At 35.1% G+C, this 13,868-nt stretch overlaps 1 long non-coding RNA gene across 1 annotated transcript in view; it reads right to left on the bottom strand.

The window, feature by feature from the left end:
* The window catches only part of LOC118146383 (uncharacterized), a 139,032-nt gene that overhangs the window by 86,357 nt on the left and 38,807 nt on the right, over positions 1-13,868 (bottom strand). Inside the window, exon 4 of the long non-coding RNA XR_004732152.3 lies at positions 3,625-3,704. This is a non-coding gene — a long non-coding RNA (uncharacterized LOC118146383). The remainder of the gene's footprint in view (positions 1-3,624; positions 3,705-13,868) is intronic.

Here is a 13,868-nt window from a genome sequence, read left to right as displayed (position 1 = left end):
GATCTATGGAGAAAGCATGGTCTTCCAGGCAGGGTAGCACAATCACTCACTGCCTCCCTTTGCTGGGGGTGGAGCTCCCCTTTCCCTGTGTGGATCTCAGGTGGAGATCCACCCTGCTTTTTTTTGCACCACCCTGCTTTTTGTTGCTCTCCATGAGTCACGCCCACTGCCTAGCCAGTCCTAATGAGAGAACCTGGATACCTCAGTTGCCAGTGCAGGATTCAGTGGCCATTTTGATTCTTCTCTGTGGGAGCCTCCCTACGCAGCTGTTCCTAGTCAGCCATCTTTCTAGTCAGCATTCTTTTCTTAAAGTTGCAATAGGGCTTTGCACAGTTCCTTAGGTTTTCCTATTCCTATCTTTGGACAGATAGAACCCACCATGTTGGTATCTCATCATTATATCATGTTTCTAAAATCAATACTGGCTACTGGCATTTATTCCAACTGGCCTCTTTTACTGACAGTTTCATAGCCTGGGAAAGGAGCTGGAGCATAAGAAATGTACTGTTTTCTCATATTTATAGCTCACACAAAGTCCCAGTAGATTCTAAGTCACTGGGAAATCATCATGGTATCTCTGTGCATTGTCATATTTTTCTAATCTTTGGGTAGAATTTATTCAAACTGATGCACTGGTATCCAAAGATGATGAATAAAAATGCAAACAAAATGGGTATACATAACTAATTTACCCAATTTTTAATACTAGAAGCCTGGTGCATATCACTCCAAATTTCATCCAACTGCTTTTATCTCAAATTTAAAATGATTCACAAATATTCGTATAATTAGAAAGTCCAATTATTTCAGTTAGCTCTGTGCTTAGCAGAAGGTGTCTAAGACCTAACAAAAATCTATTTGTGCATGTTAAAAGATTCTGCATTTTCCCATTTTCCGTGATCTTGTATGTATTTTAAATATTAAAGGATTAAGAAGCTTTAAAAAAAAAAAAGATTGTCCAGGATTGACCTGCACAGATAAATTAAAGTGTTAATCTGAGAGCAGAAGGTTTGAATTAGAAATGAGATAATTAAAAGTGAAGATATAATGGGACAAATAAGTAGATAAGGATGAAATATTTAGGTCTACCAAAGAACAGAGACTTAACAGGTTCGCCATGCAATCTCATTGATCAACTTAGTGCCTACAAATTGCATAGTTTTAGTGGAAACAGTAGGAAGTCTATCAGTAATGTGGTGTAAAATAAGAAAGCCAACTAGCACTTTACTTGATACAATATAATTGGGCCAATGACCAATGAACCATGACAGTAGAAACCACATTTTTAAATTAATTAATGAATGAATTGCATGCCCTTTAAATGACCCTGGTGTCTTTGATATTACTTTCATGGCTCTTTACATTCTAGCTCTTCATCAGTTTTCACACAGTTTTCATAATGAGTACTAGTCTGCATTGCTTCATTTGCACCCAGAGGAGGCAATCCCTGCAGCAAAGCAATATGGGATGCATTTCCTATTCTCCGATGTGACTTCTTTTGCATGAGGTCCTAGGAGCAAACTGGGGACTGTAATTTCTTTAAAATGAATGCAATAATATTTCAATATCTAATACTTTGAAATGCTGAGTGTGTAATTATTCCATCTAATAGGAATAGGACATTTTGGTGTTATAGAATTAATATAATTCACATTGAAAAGTATACCAAGTTATTAAAAATTGTTACCACTATCCTACTATAATTTTGACTTCCCTTTTTTATTCCGAGCTACTTAGAGAGGGACCTTAGTAGTGAGTTGTTGTCTTTGTCATCAAGTTATTTATTTTTTTAGTAATATTTTATTCTCCAAAAGTTTGATAAACAAGCAGTTTTCCAAAAATACTTCAATGTTCCTCAAGAGTTTTGAATACTCCTTGGCTATACTAAGAACACTGTGACTCTATACAAAAAAGATTTCACATAATTTGGATGGATGTTTTATCATTCTGTTTTCAGCGACCTGAATCGGGTTACTGAAATGTTGATCCAAAAATAACCATTAAAAAAACTCTACATCATCTGGTTAATTCAACAGTGGCGAAAAGACACTGGCTCCATTCAGGGATCTGGCCTATTGTGTCCTACCCCAGGTGACTCGTCTTATAAAGACAAAGCCCAGAAGGCATGTTCTGCCTGTTCCCCTATACCTGACAGTGAAACTGAAAGAATGAGAAAATATCTGTGAAGTGTTTTGAGATCTCCAGGTGAAAATAAATCTATAAGTGAAAAGCATCATTGTTATTATAAATGGAAATATCACAGATGCCTGGGAGGTAATTCTAGAGTCCTGATCATTTTCCAAAACATTGCAGTGCCCTTTTCCTCCCACTACCCATGATCAAAACAAAGATAAAACTCTCTCCTTTTATCCACCAAAGTGGCTGTAGGGAAAACTTAAACATTTGTGCTTTGGATATTGTATTATTTTGGAAGTCAATAGATGACCCTAACCGGCTGTATATAAATGAACATTTTACTTTGACAGGTCGTTCAATATGTTCCATGCTGTCCAGCCAAATGAAATGAGAGGGCAGGCAATTTCTGTCAGCAGGAATATATAATTACAACGTATTTACCATGCATATACCTTGGAGCTTTATTAAATTCCTATGCAATTAAAAGGCAGTGTGTTCTTCACTCAAGCTGCTACTGTTCCCAGTATGTCTGGAAGGTTCCCATAAATGTTAAATGAACACTGATATTTTATACAGTCATTCAGAGCACAGATGACTAGTCTAAAAGTAAGTAAAGACAAGTTGCTTTTATTAACCATTCGTGGACTTCAGTTAATTCCCATTTTCATTCTGTTTCATTATTTTAGGCAAAAGAAGATAATGTTCTTTCTGGTGACCAAATGCTCAGTTGGATAACACGGTAAATAGTTTATTAGACTGATAATATTCATCTTACCTTCTTACTTTTTTTTTTCTATCTAGTAGAAAAAATAAATTACCTCTTGGGAAACTTGTTCCTGAAAATGTCAGGCTTATAGTCTGCACTGGGTTCTGTTCCACCTCACAGATCCTAACTCCATGATAAAGGCAGAATGGCAACTGGTTAGACTTATTATGGATTTATGTATAGAGATATTAAGGAAAGAAATAGCAGATGGTGGCAAAAGAGCATTCAGTAATAAAATCTAGCAATAATTTTCTACTCCCCTTCCATGTTTGGTTACTACATACCCTGGAGCAGAGATTATGAAGATCTTGTTGACTGTGTTTCAAGGATATGACTAAGAACAATGTCTTTCAACTGGAAAAACTTCAAGTCCAAATGTTAAGTGACCATAGAAAATATTAGAGGAAACTAATGGCTGCAGCAGAAATCTGCAATTCAAATAGCATTCAGTTTTTTTCTCCTGTGTAGCAAACTGCTTTCATTCACCAAAAAAAAAGCAAAGCAAAACAACTCTATAGATGCTCTGAGCATATACCACACAAAGTAATGTTGAGGTAGTGATAATTTTTACACCACTATGATTTTTCATCAAAGCTTATTAAAAATGTCACATATAGATAATGCTACGGTGCTCCAAGTCAGCTAAATAAATGGTGAGGTCAGCCATCGAAAAGACACATAAAGATGAATGTAAAAATAGATAAAGTCATTGGAGATCCCACCTTAGAGTTCCATGGAAGAGAACCACCTGGAATTGTGTCCGAGCTGGAATTTATTTTTCAGGAGTCTCCCAGGATTTATCCTGTAATATAAATAGATTTGTCAGGTACAAAGAAAATTTGACAGAGAGGAAAATAAGTTCTAGATAGAATACAAATTAAAAAAAAAAAAAGATCATTTGTCTACATCACTCTAAAAGAAGTTTGAAAAGTAAAACTAAAGGTAACTGGGTATTCCAGAACATATCTTGGAATGAACACAAAATTGTCTGATGATTTCTGTGAATCAACAGGTTGCTTTGTGATTACACAGACTGAGCCAGAGAAGATTATATGCGAAAGGCACACTTCACTTTCCTCAAAACAGACATAAAGTTTTGCACAGTACTTGTGCATATCCATGCAAAGGCACACAACTTTTTTTTTTTACTGGAATATAACTTGTATTTGGAATAATGACTGACAGGTTTGTAGAAATAGTGAATAATTACCTTTTTATTTTCTTCCTGATTGGGTTCCAATAAAGATACAGCAAATAAAACACTAATGAGTGTTTCATACACCTTCTTTTAGATTTTTACCTATGTTGGTATATATTTTTCCCATTATTTCTTTTTCTTTTTCTTCCTTCTGACTATTTTTTACTTATTGTCTCAGAGTAGGGATAGAAAATAGAAAATGTACAGAGCCCCCTGGCTTTGGTTTCTAAAAGTCTATAAACCCTTGCAAAAACAAAGCCTTCAGACCCTCAGTGAAATGATGGGGAGAAACATTGAGTAAAAAGGACCTTGCTGTTTTAGATGAAAAACAAATTGCCACTTATTAGCATAATGTTATGAATAAAGAGTTCAAACACAGTGTTCTGCAGAAAGTGAGGATGATTAACATTCCTGGGCTCTATGCTGGCGATCAGAAGAGTTACCTTAGCTCTGAATCAACTTGATGTATATTTCTCTTTCCCACATAAAAGCAAAGTGAATTATATCCTCCTTATTGATGGGGTTTGAAAAGACCATACTGTCAGATAAACAATTGCATACCAAATTGTTGATGTATTCCATGAATAAATCATCTCTATCAGAAAAGTTAAATCGTCTGTATATCAGTTAATTAAGTTTATATGGTAATTACTAGTCATCCAAAACAATCCTCTAATTTTTCTAAGGGTTACACATTCTTTAAATTTTTGAAAATCGTGTTCATCTATAATATGTAATGGATTATGGGGTACCATAATGTTTCAGATTTCTCTGTCAGAATGAGGATTGTTTTAGAGGCTTGCATTTGGTCCTACCTGCCATAATATTAATATAGGGATCATGAAACCAATGTGAGAATCCTGGCAGCTGCTAAGGAAATCAATTCCAATGATGCCTCTATTCGTAGTGCACAAAATATTTAAAAAGCATTAGAAGACATTGGAGAAGAATCAAAGCAGGAAGAAATCTGAGGAATAGGATTCTTGGAAAAAGAGATACATGAGGTAAACTTCATATTTACGTGACTTTCTGTTTAAGGACATTTCCTAGTTTACCCCCAAACAATATGTTTCAGTCTCAGCGGACAGAGAAGGAAAAGTCATCTTTCATGGACTCTAGATTTTCTACATTTCTGACAATCAATCAAAAATTCTGATGTATGATTACCTTTTTCAAAAATGATTAGTTGTTTTTAAACTAAGAAAAGCCATAAAAGTAACTCAGTAACAAGTTATTTAGAGTTGAAGCAGAATTTTAGCAATTAAAATGTATTAAAATAGAGGAAAAGATTATCAAGATTGAAGATAACACAAAATAAAAAAATCTGTTTTAGAACCTAAAACATACATACAGAATCAAAGCCCCATTGAATGGATATTTTTTAAAAATCTGGGCACAGTAGAAAACAGGATTCGTGAATTCAGTGACAGGTCAATAGATACACATCTAAAATGAAGCACAGAGAAAAATAAAATGGAAAGAATAGAACAGAGTGTAAAAGGTATGTGATAAGTAGTCTTAAGATGTATAGTTGGCATTCCATAAAGGGAAGATAGAGGGAATGAGGAAGAAGCAACATTTGAAGAGATAATGACTGAAAATACACTAACATTGATAAAAGATCTTAACCCACACATTGCAGAAGATCAGTGAAACCAAAACAGGAGAAATACAAAGAAAAATCCCACTTAGACACATCATAGCCAAATTGCTAAACATCAAAGTTAAAGAATACCTTAAAGGAGTTAGAGAAAATAGACATATTATCTTCACAGAAACAACAGTAAAACTGGTGTCTCACTTCTGAACAGAAACAATGGAATCTGCAAACAATAAAATGACATTTTTTAAAGCAGTGAACCAAAAAAGAGCCTCAATGTTAGACTCCTTATCTAGTGAAAATACTCTTCAATGGTGAAGTCAAAATGAAGACTTTTTCAGACAAACAAAATCTGAGAAAATTTATCATCAGAAGATCCATGCTGTATAAAATAAGTGAAATTCTAAACAGAGGTTATCAGGCTGAAAGAAAAGAATTTCAGATAAAAATAATATAACATAGGAACAGAAAACCAAACAGTGCATGTTCTCACTCATAAGTGAGAGTTTAACAGTGAGAACACATGGTCACAGGGAGGGGAACATCACACACCTGGGCTTGTTGTGGGGTGGGGGGATAGGGGAGGAATGGCATTAGGAGAAATACCTAATGTAGATGACAGGTTGATGGATGCAGCAAACCACCGTGGCATGTGTATATTTATGTAACAAACCTGCACATTCTGCACACGTATCCTAGAAATTAAAGTATAATATAATAATAAAATTAAATTTTAAATTTTAAATAAAAGCCAAGCTTTGAAAATAACAAAGAAAAAAAGAAAGAGGAAAAACATTCTTACCATGGCACAGGTATACCTATGTAACAAACCTGAATGTTCTATACAGCATGTATCCCAGATCTTAAAGTAAAATTTAAAAAAAGATGTGAGTAAATATGAAAGAACACTAACTGTATAAAACAATAATAATAGCTATGTCTTGTGTAACACATATAGAAGAAAACTTAGGACAGGTACAGTTAAATTTTTTAAGTTTCTTGCATTGTTCTGGAAGTGGTAAATATATTAATAAAAAGTAGGCAATAATAAGACAAATATATGCAGGTATCTACTAAAAGAACAATACAAAAATTTTACTAAAAATTCTGTTAAATACTTATTCAATTATAATTTTGTAGTCAAGTAGAGGAGAAAAAAACCATAGGGGGTAGCTGAGGGACCTCTGCACACACTGTTAGATGGAAGTCCACCATGACTGTTTACCACCTGTCATTTTATAAGCTCCCACCAAACCAGAGCTCCATGATGGTATTTTGAGTCCCCTCGCATCAATGTCAGCTCAAACTCTGTGTCTGTCACCTCTCATAAGTTCTCTGATTAATGGCTGCAAGTCTACTTGCAGAAGGATTGGCAAGTTTGTTACTGTATTGACTTTCAATGGCATTTCATTGTCTCTGCTAGCCAAGTAGAAATTGGCCTCCCATCCAAATGACAGGATCTGTATCTGAAAACTGGGGATGGAAATACTTTTCTATTAAGACTGCTGACATCAGCCTTCTCACAAGCTCTGTCATTTTTCTGTTTTTACAAATCAAGCCATACCCTCATCAACTGCTTCTCTGTCTTACCCAAGAATCCCATGTTTTGTCAGCCATTAACGCAAACCTCTGCCTGAAAAGGCACCCTGGTTGTTGCTTTAGTCTTGCTGTTATTAGAAGAAAACTCCACTTTGCCTCTTATGGTTAAGTTTTATCACATAGTCTCTGTTATTTCCATTGACACTAGGAAACTGAGTTCCAAGGCAACTCTCTTACCACCAACCCTTCAGCATAAAGGACAGTCACCCTAAACCAAACAAGGTTTCTGGCAACCTAGAGAATTCCCAGGAAATTATTGAGGGATTTCTACTTTACTCACAAATCTGAGGGTCCCATATAAAGGTCCAGACTTTATCCTTGGCTGCCTGTAGAGGTTTTACATTATTTACTTGGCTATTCCACTAGCAATTAAACTCTGAGCCCAATTTTCAGCACAGCACTGACTTCCTTGAAAGGCCTCTAACAATGCCAAGAAGATCTTCAGGCTTTTATGTCATGATCTGCTACTTGAGAGACCTTGTCATTCTCCTTCTTCAAGTCTCTTAAGAACTTAGGCCGGGAATGGTGCCCCAGAACTTAAAGTATAATAAATACATTTTTTAAAAAATCATATGTACCATATTGTTGAGGCAATATCCAGGTCAATGTGAAAGTAAAACGGCATAACTTATTAAAAAGTGGAAACGTTTTATGTCTATTTGCTGGTTTGAAGCATTTTTATTTCCTCTTTTTCTTTTTCTAAATAGGTGCCAAGATGTATTGCATCCAAGCTGAGAACTTAAGGAAAGTACTTGTGATGACATCATAGTTATATGTGTTTCTTCAATTATTAGTTTACTCAATCACCAGTTCTCAGATGACATTATTGAAATGCTAAACAATGGTGGTACTTGGTAGCATATTTACTCGAGGAAATAAAATCTGACTGGTTGGAAATTTTTATGCATGTCATTCCTGTTTGAATTTGACATTAGGTCTGTTTGTTACACACGAAGATATCTGAGTCCTGTCTGAGATAAATGACACTTCTTTGAAGATGCAAAGAATATGTGGACCTTAAGCTGGCTTTACAATAATCCTTTCTTGTTCTAACATATTGCAAGCCAAATTTAGCCTGACATTTTATCAGATTGTTTAATTTCGGGAATATGCATCCAGTCATTCTGATGGCTCTGTCTTTAAGATTCTCCATGATTTTTTTTATTATATTGACAGAACAAAGATCCAACCCTTATTTTCAGTAAAAACAAAGTAATTGCTGATTAGAAATGAGGGAAGAAACATTCAAACCTCATGATGATAGATGATATTACCAACCTTGAGCTTCACCTCTTAAGTTCCTTAACAATGGATGGATTGAGACATTCTTTAATTTCAGTTCTCTTTTCTAGTTTGAGTAATTGTTACAATAAGATTGCCTAGCATATTTGTCTACATTAACAACTTCAGACATCAAAAATTTGCTTTGCATGTGCAAAATATACTTAATTCTATATAGTTCAGAATCACATACAAAAGTTATGAGGCCCTAGTGTAAAACTTCTGGAATGGTAGAATGAAAATTTTTATAAATCATCTCCTCCATAAAGCAACTAAATTTCTGGCAAAATTGTCAAAATCAAAATTTTCACAACTCAGGAAATTAACTAAAAAAGAAATCAGTAGAAACTGTCCTGAGGGAGTCTAGATATTGGACTTAGTATACAAAACTTTACATATGACTCATAAATATGTTTGAAGAGCTCAGAAAACATTGCCTAAAATGTGATAATGATGTCTCACCAAAAAGAATATTGGTTAAGACACAGAAAGTTTTAAAGGAAACAAATATGCATTCTTGAAAAATCTTACAAAAATAAAATGACTTATAACAGAATAATATGACACATCATAATCATCTCTGTCCAAAGACAAAGACAAAGAGGATTTTCAAAGCAGCAGGAATGGAGACTCATCACACACAAGGGGTCCTCAATATCACCAGAAACCATAAAGGCTGTAAGGAAATGGAAACATATTGAAAATGCTAAAAAAAAAAAATTTAAAAATTGGTAGTTCTTTACTCAGCTAAATTATTCTTGCAAAATGAAACAGAAATTAAGACATTTCCTGCCACTAACAGATATTCCCTACAGGAAATATTAATAGGATCTCATCAAGCCAACTTGAAAATATGCTTGAATCCAAATGACAAAATAAAGAATATCAGTGTGGGAGGCTGAATAGTAGCCCCTAAGGATATCTGTTTCTCAGTCCCTAGAACCTGTAAATGTTGCTCTATTTGGCAAGAGGACTTTGCAGATGTGTTTAAATAAATAAATCTTGAGATGGAAAAAGTATACTAGATTGCTAGGTAGGCTCTAATAATCACAAGTATTTTTATGAGAGGGAAGCAGAGGAAGGTTCAACTACAGAGGCTGAGAAGGCAGTGCAATGATGGAAAACAGATTGGAATGATGTGCTACGAAGACAAAGGAAGTGGCCACAAGCCAAGAAGCGGAGTTGGCAACTAGAAGCTGAAAAAAATTAAGGAAAAAGATGCTCACCTCAGAGCCAGTGGAAATGCCAACAGATTTACTCTGCCCAGGGAAATGGACTTCAAGTTTCTGATCTCCATAAATGCAATAGAACAAATGTGCTTTGTTTTAAGCCACAAAGTTTGTGGCAATTTCTTGCAGGTGCACCGGAAATCTAATTCAACCAGGAAATCTAACAATATAGGTAACTATAAAGGACAGTACATATAAATATATATTTGTATCTCTTCTGTCGGATTAAAAGGTAGCTGTGTAAAGCAATAACTATAAAAACTGTGTTGAGTTTCTACTGCATAAATTTGCAACGTGTATGACAAAAACTGCACTGAGGAAATTGAAAGGAAGGGGGTATATTGGAAAAAAATTCTGTATATTCCTAAAATTAAGTTAGTATTAAAACCAGATTTTTTAAATTGTATTTTAGATTCTGGGGTACACGTGCAGATCATGCAAGATTGTTGCATAGGTACACTCATGGCAAGGTGGTTCGTTGCCCTCATCACCTATACCTGACATTTCTCCCCATGTTATCCTTTCCCAACCTCCCCATCCACTATTCCTCCCATAGCCATCCCCAACGAACCCCAGTGTGTGATGCTCCCCTCTTTGTGTTCAAGTGTTCTCATTGTTCAACACCCACCTATAAGTGAGAACATGCGGTGTTTGAGTTTCTGTTCTTGCGTCAGTTTGCTGAGAATGATGGTTTCCAGGTTCATCCATGTCCCTACAAAGGACACAAACTCATCGTTTTTTATGGCTGCATAGTATTCCATGGTGTATATGTGCCATATTTTCTTTGTCCAGTCTATCATTGGTGGACATTTGGGTTGTTCCAGGTCTTTGCTATTGTAAACAGTGCCATGATGAACATGTGTGTGCATGTGTCTTTATAATAGAACAATTTATAGTCCTTTGGATATATATCCAGTAATGGGATTGCTGGGTCAAATGGAATTTCTATTTCCAGATCCTTGAGGAATTGCCACACTGTCTTCCACAATGGTTGAACTAGTTTACACTCCCACCAACAGTGTAAAAGTGTTCCTATTTCTCCACATCTTCTCCAACATCTGTTGTCTCCAGATTTTTTTAATGATCTCCATTCTAACTGATAGAAGATGGTATCTCAATGTGATTTTGATTTGCATTTCTTTAATGACCAGTGATGATGAACATTTTTTCTATGTTTGTTGGCTTCATATATGTCTTCTGTTGGAAACTGTCTGCTCATATCCTTTGCCCACTTTTGGATGGATTTGTTTGTTTTTTTCTTGTAAATCTGTTTTAGTCATTTATAGATTCTGGATATTAGCCCTTTGTCAGATGGATAGTTTGCAAAAAAATTTTCCCCATTCTGTTAGTTGCTGGTTCTTTCTAATGATTGTTTCTTTTGCTGTGCAGAAGCTCTGAAGTTTAATTAGATCCCATTTGTTTATTTTGGCCTTTGTTGCCAATGTTTTTGGTGTTTTAGTCATGAAGTCCATGCCTATGTCTATGTCCTGAATGGTATTGCCTAGGTTTTCTTCTAGGGTTTTTATGGTGTTAGGTCTTATGTTTAAGTCTTTAATCCATCCAGAGTTAATTTTAGTGTAAGATGTTTCTGCTTTTTGCACATTACTAGCCAATTTTCCCAACACCATTTATTAAACAGGGGATCCTTTCCCCATTGCTTGTTTTAGTCGGGTTTGTCGAAGATCAGATGGTTGTAGATGTGTTGTGTTGCTCTGGAGGCCTCTGTTCTGTCACATTGGTCTATGTCTCTGTTTTGATACCAGTACCATGCTGTTTTGATTACTGTTGCCTTGTAGTATAGCTTGAAGTCTGGCAGTGTGCTGCCACCAGCTTTGTTCTTTTTGCTTAGGATTGTCTTGGCTATGTAGGCTCTTTTTTGGTTCTATATGAAGTTTAAGATGGTTTTTTCCAGTTCTGTGAAGAAGGTCACTGGGAGTTTGATGGGGATAGCATTAAATCTATAAATTACTCTGGGCAGTATGGCCATTTTCATGAGATTGATTCTTCCTAACCATGAGCATGGAATGTTTTCCCATCTGTTTGTGGCTTCTCTTATTTCCTTGAGCAGTGGTTTGTAGTTCTCCTTAAAGAGGTCCTTTACCTCCTTTGTTAGTTGTATTCCTAGGTATTTTATTCTTCTTGAAGTAATTGTGAATGGGAGTTCACTCTTGATTTGGCTCTCTGTCTGTTATTGGCATATAGGAATGCTTGTGATTTCTGCACATTGATTTTGTATTCTGAGACTTTGCTGAAGTTACTTATCAGCTTAAGGAGAGTTTGGGCTGAGGTAATGAGGCCTTCTAAATATATAATCATATCATATGCAAATAGAGACAATTTGACTTCATCCTTTCCTAATTGAATACCCTTTATTTCTTTTTCTTGCCTGATTGCTCTGGCTAAAACTTCCAATAGTATATTGAATAAGAGTGGAGAAAGAGGGCATCCTTGTCTAGTGCCAGATTTCCAAGGGAATGCTTCCAGTTTTTGCCCATTCAGTATGATATTGGCAATGGGCTTGTCATAAATAGCTTTTATTATTTTGTGATAGGTTCCATCAATACCTAGTTTATTGAGAGTTTTTAGCATAAAGCGCTGTTAAATTTTGTCAAAGGCCTTCTCTGCATCTATTGAGATAATCATATGGTTTTTGTCTTTGGTTCTTTTTATGTGATGGATTATGTTTATGGACTTGCATATGTTGAACCAGCCTTGCATCCCCAGGATGAAGCCTACTTGATCATGATGGATAAGCTTTTTGATGTATTGTTGCAATCAGTTTGCCAGTATTGTATTGAAGATTTTTGTATTGATGTTCATCATGGATATTGGCCTGAAGTTTTCTTTTTTTTTTTTTCTAATTTTTTATTGGATTTTAGGTTTTGGGGTACATGAGCAGAGCATGCAAGACAGTTGCGTAGGTACACACATGGCAGTGTGCTTTGCTTTGTTTCTCCCCTTCACCCACATTTGGCATTTCTCCCCAGGCTATCCCTCCCTACCTCCCCCTCCCACTAGCCCTCCCCTTTTCCCCCCAATAGACCCCAGTATTTAGTACTCCCCTTTCTGTGTCCATGTGTTCTCATTTTTCATCACCCGCCTATGAGTGAGAATATGTGGTGTTTCATTTTCTGTTCTTGTGTCAGTTTGCTGAGGATGATGTTCTTTTTTTGTTGAGTCTTTGCTGGGTTTTGGTATCAGGATGTTGTTTGTCTCATAAAATGAGATGAGGAGGATTTTCTTTTTTTATATTGTTTGGAATAGTTTCAGAATGATTGGTACCAGCTCCTCTTTGTACATCTGGTAGAATTCGGCTGTGAACCTGTCTGGACCTGTACTTTTTTTGGTTGGTAGGCTTAAAACTAGATTTTTAAAAAAGATGTTAATAGTAATACCCAAGACAACCACTAGGAAAATAACAAAAATATACAGAATAAAGGAAACAACAACATAATTAAAATAGTATACTATAACATACCTAATTGACATTTAAAAATTCAGTAGTGTAGACACAGAAGAACAAAAAAGGCAGGGCATTTAGAAAGCAATAAGAAAATAGAAGACATTAATCCTAATTTATCAGTAATTACATTAAATTACCTCATTGTTTATTTTATTTATATTTCTAATTATTTTCTTAGTGGCTATGTTGGATATTACAATTAGTATCTATATATTACTACATGAAGTAAATCTAAATTAATATTGACTGTAGAAAATACTCTTACTGTCCTATCCGGTTTAAAATATACATAAAAGTAAAATATGTCACAAGAACACCACAGATGATGGTGGAATTGAATAAAAGTATTCTCATATCTCAGTATTGCCAGAGATAATAAAAAAATAAAATTTAGGGAAGCTTACAATTAGGGAAGCATAATATAATTTCTGGGGTACTTTTGAAAAGAATTTCAGATATAAATAATATACAAATGGAAAAGATAACAGATTAGCCAAAAAATATTTCATTAATACAAGACAAAAAGGAGACAAAAGGAAAAAATAACTGAACAAATATAAAGTAGATATGTAACCAAATATATCAATAATTAAATA

Source organism: Callithrix jacchus, chromosome 12, assembly GCF_049354715.1.
Source record: "Callithrix jacchus isolate 240 chromosome 12, calJac240_pri, whole genome shotgun sequence".
Taxonomy (NCBI): domain Eukaryota; kingdom Metazoa; phylum Chordata; class Mammalia; order Primates; family Cebidae; genus Callithrix; species Callithrix jacchus.
This window is presented reverse-complemented; position numbering and strand designations above follow the sequence as displayed.